This window comes from Theobroma cacao, chromosome 5, assembly GCF_053813885.1.
Source record: "Theobroma cacao isolate CCN51 chromosome 5, ASM5381388v1, whole genome shotgun sequence".
Classification (NCBI taxonomy): Eukaryota; Viridiplantae; Streptophyta; class Magnoliopsida; order Malvales; family Malvaceae; genus Theobroma; species Theobroma cacao.
This window is the reverse complement of record NC_142643.1, coordinates 5,002,097-5,009,367: the sequence shown is the minus strand read 5'-3', so window position 1 is coordinate 5,009,367 and position 7,271 is coordinate 5,002,097. Positions and strand designations below refer to the sequence as shown.

The 7,271-nt window shown below is 34.9% G+C and overlaps 1 non-coding gene and 1 pseudogene across 1 annotated transcript; one reads left to right on the top strand and one right to left on the bottom strand.

The window, feature by feature from the left end:
- Positions 1–2,337: 2,337 nt before the first annotated feature.
- Positions 2,338–5,603, top strand: LOC148762373 (uncharacterized; annotated as a pseudogene).
- Positions 2,872–2,978, bottom strand: LOC148762374 (small nucleolar RNA R71). Its single transcript, XR_016026789.1, has one exon. It is a non-coding gene; the product is annotated as a small nucleolar RNA R71 (small nucleolar RNA).
- Positions 5,604–7,271: the final 1,668 nt, after the last annotated feature.

Below are 7,271 nucleotides of genomic sequence, written 5' to 3'. Positions count from 1 at the left end.
TCTCATAACTAACAGTATATATATATACTTGTCAGAAAATTTGATTAACTAAATACTTCAATTAGCTAGCTAACTAACAAATTAATCTTGGCACATGATAATCATGACTCTCGATATTCCCATTCAAGATGCATATGAAAATTTAAAATACTCATCTTGCTTAATAAGGAGCTAAATTGTCCTAGTAACAATGCCTTAGTAAACAAATCTGCTAATTTTCAAATTGATACGAATGTACTTTGATTAATAAACCCAGCAAGGAATTTCTTTGATAAAGTGACAATACATCTCATTGTGCTTTGTCTTCTCATGAAAAGTTGGATTTTTGCATATATGTAATATTGATTGACTATCATATTAGAGATCAATAGCTTCTAAATGATGAATACCAAGATCTGTAAGCAAGAAAATTAACCACATGATCTCACAACAGGTTGCACCCATAGATCTATACTTTGTCTCGTTGAGCTTATTGCAACAACAGTTTGTTTTTTGGATTTCCTAATGATGAGTGACTTTACAATAAAGATAATATAGCAAATCACTAATTTTCTTATATATTAGCAACCTGCTCAATCACTATCAACATAAGCCCTTAATTGCAGAGAAGACTTAGTGAAAATAAAATTCCCTATCTTGATGCTACTTCAAGGTACCTTAATAACCTATAGGTTGCCTATAAATGGCAATTCCCTAGTTTGTCCATGAATTATGATAACGTTTGCACTACTTAGGCTATATCTGGCCTAGTGAAGACTATTGATAATTTTATTTTATAGAATTATTTTGTTCCAATTTTGTTATTAAATATTAGCTAAGTCCTCAATTTTCAATTATAATTTACTTATTTTTAGTTATTTTTATGATTAGGTTACTTTTTAGTGAGTTATTTTAATTTTATGTTATTCCTTTTATTTTAGTTATTATTTATTGATTTTTATATTTTTTGTAGGATTAAAAGTGATTGGGCTTAATTTTGGAAAGTAAGGTGTTGAAAGACCTAGAATCTGCTTACATATGCTTCAGTATTTTAGCTATATCTCAATCTACATAACTTCAAATGATTCGATTTTTAGACCATTGGAAAGCTAAGAGATAGAGCTACAACTTTTATGAAGATCACTTTGCCCAGTTATGCTTCGAAGATAGAGCAAATCGCATCGAAACATAGCTGAATGTACTATGCCGGGAATGAAAATTTGTAAAGACTGATAATTGATATTTGGGCCTTTTATTACACTCTTAAGCCCAATTAAACCCTAGGTCAGCTTAAGGAACTTTACGTTTAGTCTATTAGTATAAATAGGATATGTTTGACAACATTAGGTACAGAACCTTTGGGAGATTCAAGAACTAAAAGTTGAGGCTGAAACTTGGAGATCAAGACGGTAAATATTATTTTGTTTTATTCCTTAGCTTTTATCATTCTTGATACTTTCAATGGTTGAATTTTATATAATGTTATTTTATTTTACGATTATGAGTAGTTAAATTTCTTTTTCTAGGATTGCAATTAAACTCACATGTAGTCTAAGTTTTTAAATCTCTTTCTTATTTATTTTCGATGAGATTTGAATTGTTTATTCCAATTTGTTCTTAATGCTTTTAATTGCTTGGCCACCAATTAAATTGATTTAGGAACCTAAACAAACTTGGGAAAGGGAGTTTAGAGTAGACTAAAATTGAGATAGCATATGATCATATTAATTGATTTGCATATAGGATAGGGATATACCTATAGGTCATATGTAGCCAGATTAGAGCCTGAACTTAATGAGTCTGTTTTAATTTCAATTCACATAGGGATATAGTGCTTTGATTAAAATATATATTTTTATAGGACGAGTCGGGAGACCCTTATAAATAATTGAGAACTTTAGGTTAGCAATTCAACCCATTGAAATAAGTTAAGGAAGAGAGGTAAGATTTAGATGAAGTGTGAGGGATATTGTAATCCTAGGTTTGTTGAATTGATATTTTTTTCAAGTTATTATTATTTTGATTTTCTTGTTGGTTTTAATTTTAGTTAATTAGTTTTAGTTAATTAATAAATTTTGATTGTTTGGATAAGATTGAATTGTTCTAATTTTAGTACTTAGTAGAGTTTTAGATTAATTCCCTGTGGGATCGATACCCTGCTTGCTAATATGCTATTTATTCGATACGTATACTTGCGTAGTAGGATTTTAACTGACAAGTTTTTGGCGCCGTTACCGGGGAATTGTTTCTAGAATTTTTACTAATACTAATACCAAGCAATTTGGTCTTATTTCAAATTTTATTTTTCTTGTTATAATTTTTGATTTTCTTTATCTTGCAGATATCTTTGGTCATTGTATGCAAAGAAGAGACAACTTGAATATTGTTCCTTTTGATCCTGAGATAGAAAGAACTTTTAGAAGACATCAAAGGGAGAATTTGCAAGTTGCAGCTTTAAATCAGACAATGGTCGAGGATAACATTAACAATGGCAACAATGACATCAATTTGGTTCCCGAAGCAAATAGAGCACTGCGAGATTATGTTATTCTTCTTTTTCAAGGTTTGCACCAAAGCATTAGGAGACCTTCCATCAATGCGAATAATTTTGAAATTAAACCAGCCTACATTCAGATGATTTAGTGTTCGATCCAATTTGGTGGGTTACCCAGTGATGATCCTAATGCTCATTTAGTAAATTTTCTCGAGATTTGTGATACTTTTAAATACAATGGAGTAACTGATGATGCTATTAGATTGAGACTGTTTCCATTCTCTTTGAGGGATAAAGCAAAAAGCTGGCTTAATTCATTGCCTAATTGGTCTATCACTACATGGGAGGAATTGGCTCAAAAGTTTCTCGCAAAGTTCTTTCTGCCTACAAAGACTGCAAAGTTGAGGAACGATATCACCTCATTCACACAATTTGATGGTGAGTCCTTGTATGAAGCTTGGGAGAGGTTTAAAGAACTACTGCGAAGATGCCCACATCACGGGCTTCCTGATTGGTTGCAAGTTCAGACATTCTACAATGGGCTGATTGGGTCAATTAAAACCACAATTGATGCTGCTACTGGTGGGGCATTGATGAGTAAGAATGCTATCGATGCATATAATTTATTGGAAGAGATGGCTTCAAATAATTATCAATGGCCTTCAGAAAGGTCGGGTTCGAGAAAAGTTGTTGGAGCCTATGAAATTGATGCAATGAGCAACTTAGTTGCGCAAATGGCTGCACTGTCCAAAAAGATTGACACATTGAGAGTTCATGCAGTTCAAAATTCAATTTGTGAGATGTGTGGGGATGGCCATTCAAATGATCAATGTCCACACAATTCTGAATCAGTCCAGTTTGTGGGGAACTTTAACAGACAGCAGAACAACCCATATTCCAATACTTATAATCTTGGTTGGAGAAACCATCCCAATTTTTCATGGAATAACAATGTAGGGCCTTCTAATCCAAAACCCAACATGCCTCCGGGATTTCAACAGCAAGTTAGACCATCAGTTCCTGAAAATAAGCCCCAAGTGGAAGAACTTCTTTTGCAGTATATATCCAAGAATGATGCGATAATTCAAAGCTTTGGAGCATCATTGAGAAATCTTGAAACCCAAGTGAGACAACTGGCAAACTCCATCAATAGTAGACCTCAAGGTTCCCTACCTAGTGACACACAAATCAATCCTAAAGGTAAGGAACAATGCCAAGCAATCACCTTAAGGAATGGAAAAGAGATTGAAGGGATGAATGAAAAAGTAGTTGAAACTGAGAATGAACATGTTGATAATGAAAGAATTTGTGAGAAAGAAAGTGAAGTCGAACAAAAAGAGAAGGTCAAGGCTGAAAATCAAGGAGTTTCTCAAGTCATTCATCCTCCACCACCTTTTCCCCACAGGCTCCAAAAGCAAAAGCTTAAGAAGCAATTTCAGAAGTTCATCGATGTCTTCAAGAAATTACACATAAATATTCCTTTTGCTGAAGCTCTGGAACAAATGCCTAGTTATGTCAAGTTCTTGAAGGACATCCTCTCCAAAAAGAGAAAGCTAGGTGAGTTTGAAACTGTCTCCCTTACAGAAGAGTGTAGTCCAATTCTCCAAAATAAGCTACCACCAAAACTCAAAGATCCAGGTAGTTTCACAATCCCTTGCACTATTGGTAATTTATTTTTTACAAAAGCTTTGAGTGATTTAGGTGCAAGTATCAATTTAATGCCTTGGTCAATTTTTGAGAAACTTGGTTTGGGGGAATGCAAACCCACTTCTGTAACTTTGCAATTGGCTTATCGTTCTTATGTGTACCCAAGGGGAATTATTGAAGATGTTCTTGTCAAGGTAGATAAACTTATTTTTCCAGTTGATTTTATAATTCTTGACATGGAAGAAGATAAGCAAATTCCAATCATTCTCGGGAGGCCATTCCTAGCAACTGCTAGAGCTTTGATTTATGTTGAAAAAGGTGAGCTCACTTTGAGAGTTCAAGACCAACAGGTAACATTTAATATTTTCAAAGCTTTAAAATTGCCTGTGACATTTGAAGACTATTTTTCTGTGAGTGTAGTGAACAATTTGACACATGATGTTTTCTTAGAAGAAAATCCCAATGATCCTCTTGAAGCATGTTTAGTTGCTAACTCTGATAGGGATGATGATGAGTTTATTGAATATTCAAATTTGTTGAATGCTCACTCCAGATTTAGAACTAATCATCAATTTGAGTCTTTAGATATTTCAGCTTCTTTGGTGCTAGCTTCTAAGCCTTCCATTAAGGAGCCACCTACTTTGGAACTCAAACCTCTACCAGCACACTTGAGGTATGCTTATCTTGGAAAATCTTCCACTCTTCTGGTTCTTATTTCTGATGCCCTTACTAGCTTACAAGAAGAGAAATTATTGAGAACACTTAGAGCATTCAAGAAAGCAATAGGGTGGACCATAACTGATATTAAGGGAATTAGCCCTTCTATTTACATGCATAACATTCTTCTTGAGGAAGATCACAAAGCCACAAATGAACAACAAAGAAGATTGAATCCCATCATGAAGGAAGTGGTCAAGAAGGAAATCATCAAATGGTTGGATGCCGGAATAATTTACCCTATCTTTGATAGCTCATGGGTAAGTCCAATTCAATGTGTTCCTAAGAAATGAGGAATGACTATGGTGGCCAATGACAATAATGAGCTCATTCCAACAAGAACGGTGACTGGATGGAGAGTGTGCATGGACTACCGCAAGCTCAACAAAGCTACAAGGAAAGATTACTTCCCTTTTCCATCATTGATCAAATGTTAGATCGCTTGGCTGATAAGGAATATTATTGTTTTCTAGATGGTTACTCTGGCTATAACCAAATTGCTATTGCTCTTGAAGATCAGGAAAAGACTACATTTACATGTCCTTATGGCACCTTTGCTTTTAGAAGAATGCCATTTGGATTATGTAATGCACTTGCCACCTTTCAACGATGCATGATGGCCATATTCACAAACATGGTTGAAAAATGCTTGGAGGTATTTATGGATGATTTCTCAGTCTTTGGAAATAATTTTGATGATTGTCTTTTAAATCTTGCTAGGGTACTCAAGAGGTGCGAAGAGACAAATTTGGTGCTCAATTGGGAGAAATGTCACTTCATGGTGCAAGAAGGTATTGTTCTTGGGCACAAGATCTCTAGTAATGGCATTGAGGTAGATAAAGCCAAAATTGAAGCAATTGAGAAATTACCACCTCCAATAAATGTCAAAGGTATTAAAAGTTTTCTTGGTCATGCTGGTTTTTATAGAAGATTTATTAAGGACTTTTCAAAAATTTCTAAACCACTTTGCAATTTATTGGAGAAAGATGTGCCATTTAATTTTGATAATGAATGTCTTGTTGCTTTTGATGAATTGAAGAAAAGATTAATATCTGCACCTATCATAATTAGTCTCGATTGGACTCTTCCTTTTGAGATAATGTGTGATGCGAGTGATTATGCGGTGGGAGCTGTTTTGGGACAAAGGAAGGATAAAATCTTCCATTCCATCTATTATGCTAGCAAGTCTTTGAATGAGGCTCAGAAAAATTATACCACGACAGAAAAGGAGCTCTTGGCTGTGGTTTTTGCTTTTGACAAATTTCGCTCCTATCTCGTGGGGACAAAGGTGATAGTGTACATTGATCACTCAACTATCAAGTATTTGATTGCCAAGAAGGATACTAAGCCAAGATTGATAAGGTGGATCCTCTTACTTCAAGAATTTGATCCTGAGATTCGTGATAGAAAAGGAACAAAAAATCAAGTTGCAAACCACCTCTCAAGATTATAAATTAAAGCTCAAGGTAAGGATTCGACCTTAATCAAAAAGACGTTTCCTGATGAACAAATCCTTCAAGTTGGTAAGAAATCACTTCCTTGGTATGCTGATTTTGTAAACTATTTGGTAAGCAATATTATTCCCCCTGATTTAAATTTTCATCAGAAAAAAAAATTTTTGCATGATGTTAAATTTTATTTTTGGGATGAGCCTTACTTGTTCAAACAGTGTAAAGACCAAATGTTCAAAAAATGTGTCCCGGAGGAAGAGATTCAAAGTGTGCTTTACCATTGCCATTCTTCAGATTATGGAGGACACTTTGGAGGAACTAGGACTGCTGCTAAAGTCTTCCAGTCAGGTTTGTATTGGTCTACATTATTTAAGAATGCTCATAATTTTGTATTACATTGTGACAGGTGCCAAAGGGTGGGAAATATCTCAAGGCGACATAAGATGCCTCTCAACAACATCATGGAGATAGAAATTTTTGATGTATGGGGTATTGACTTCATGGGTCCATTCATATCCTCATATAACAACAAATACATTTTGCTTGCTGTGGATTATGTCTCCAAGTGGGTTGAAGCAGTAGCCTTTCCTCATAATGATTTGAAGGTGGTCATGAATTTCATCAAGAAAAATATTTTCACTCGATTCGGCACTCCAAGGGCAATCATTAGTGATAAGGGAAGTCACTTTTGCAACAAATATTTTGATGCCCTTTTGACAAAATATGGAGTTAAACATAAGGTTGCCACTGCGTACCATCCTCAGACTAGTGGCCAAGCAGAATTATCGAATCGCAAAATCAAGAGGATTTTGGAGAAAACCTTGTGTCCCACAAGAAAAGATTGGTCTAAGAGATTGGATGATTCACTGTGGGCATATAGGACTGCTTACAAGACCCCGATTGGTATGTCTCCATATAAGTTAGTCTTTGGCAAAGCTTGTCACTTACCGGTGCAACTTGAACACAATGCTTATTGGGTTGTC